The sequence below is a fragment of the Lipotes vexillifer genome, unplaced genomic scaffold (genome assembly GCF_000442215.2).
Source record: "Lipotes vexillifer unplaced genomic scaffold, Lipotes_vexillifer_v1.1 scaffold241, whole genome shotgun sequence".
NCBI classification, from domain to species: Eukaryota; Metazoa; Chordata; class Mammalia; order Artiodactyla; family Lipotidae; genus Lipotes; species Lipotes vexillifer.
In genome coordinates this window covers 6,326,435-6,328,289 of record NW_006784922.1, presented here as the reverse complement: position 1 = coordinate 6,328,289, position 1,855 = coordinate 6,326,435, and the positions used below count along the sequence as shown (strand labels likewise).

Below are 1,855 nucleotides of genomic sequence, written 5' to 3'. Positions count from 1 at the left end.
CCCGTGTCCCCTGCATCGGCAGGCGGACTCTCAACCACTGCGCCACCAGGGAAGCCCATAATGTTATTATTGACTATCTCAGGATACTGATTATTTACAACTACATAAGCACTTCCCTCAAAACCAAATGTTTGGCTTACTGCCTGAAAATCATTCAGGAAACTTACAGACTTCATCCCTAGTGACTCTGATTCAGTAGGTCTCAATTTCTACAACATAAGAACCACATTTCCCAAGGAAACCAGATAATTATTTATTTATTGTACAATATTTTTCCAAATAAAATATTCAGTTTTACCCTGTACAAAAGAACACTATTTATTTATTGATGGATAAAAAGCTTTTTACAAAAGATGGCTTAATTTTTTTATCACCAATTTTTAAAGATCTGGTGTAATAGGCACTTCCAAAAGTGACAAATTCGTTTTTTCCTCTTTCATTCTCATTTATTACTGAGTATTATTATGCTCATAGATTTTTATGTTTTCACATCATTATAATCAATTGAAGCCATTATTTCTTTTAATGCTCACATGATACTAAATTTGGACAGCCAAGTGCCTTCAATTGGTTCCTATGTCTTTTGACATGCTCCCACTAGTTTTGGATAACTTTCATTGGAATTATTTGTATATTTAAATCTGTTCTTAGAATTTTTATCACTAAAACATTTTTAACTTTTTATATGGTCAAATGCATCTAAGTTTTCTTTTACCGTGTCTAAATTTCTATTATCAGCCGAGACATTTTCCCCTGGTCTCTAACTAGACTGCACAAATAGTCTCCAGCTTTTCTTGTAAGATTTTCATAGCAATTCATCCAGAATTTATGTTTATATAATGAAAGATAGAAGTCCAATTTTATTTTCTCCCAGATGGATATACAGTTTTGCCACTATCATTTATTAACTAATTCACCCCTTTCCCAAAGATTGGAACTATCATCTTTGTCATATTTTAAATTCTTAATCTGTTGCACTGAACCACTGGTATATCTCTAAACCAATTCCATAGGTCTTTGCATTTTGAAATGAATATTTTAATCCTTTTATTAAGCTTAGGGTAAAATCAGTTAAGATTCCACACAGACAGTAAAATAACTGTAGCTACTGCACCTAACACAAAGTACGACAGTCTTTGTTCTAATTTTTAACACGGTATCATAATAGCAGCCAATGAGTAATTCATTCAAAGTTGAATGTATGTGTAGTTGTTAAAAGATAAATAATGAAGAATTTATTTATAACAGATTATTCAAAAAGTTTTTAGAATACTCCTCTTAAATCAGAAAGAGTAGAAAATTTTCCAAATCATTAAGCATACAGGTATTAACAAAGCTATTATACTTGGCATAAATATAGATGACACACTTCTTATCTAAAACAATAAATTCCACTTACCTACTTTTCGGAAGAACAAAAAGAATCATACCTGAGCATTTGAATCAGTGAGTGTCTCAGTTCCAACAAGCGATAATTTGTTCTGACACTTGATTTAAAAAGTAAAGAAAAACAAGTCACACACTATACACCACAAACAATTCCTTTTCCTTGTCCTTTTATACCAATGTAATATTCCTCTAAAACAATATACAAATATCTGATATATGAGAAGAGTTTGTTTAAATTCTTTACTTCCTAAGCAAGAGGATCAGGAAGGCAGCCAAATAGGATCCAACATGAACACATCAAAAGTAAAAGTGGGGCTTCCCTGGTGGCGCAGTGGTTGGGAGTCCGCCTGCTGATGCAGGGGACACGGGTTTGTGCCCTGGTCCGGGAGGATCCCACATGCCATGGAGCGGCTGGGCCTGTGAGCCATGGCCGCTGAGCCTGCGCGTCCGGAGCCTGTGCTCCACA

General features: G+C 34.6%; 1 protein-coding gene across 1 annotated transcript in view; it reads right to left on the bottom strand.

The window, feature by feature from the left end:
- Positions 1-1,855, bottom strand: part of CENPK (centromere protein K) — a 32,002-nt gene that overhangs the window by 24,770 nt on the left and 5,377 nt on the right. Inside the window, exon 2 of the mRNA XM_007457111.1 lies at positions 1,431-1,487. The gene's annotated coding sequence lies outside the window, so the exon portion shown is untranslated. The remainder of the gene's footprint in view (positions 1-1,430; positions 1,488-1,855) is intronic.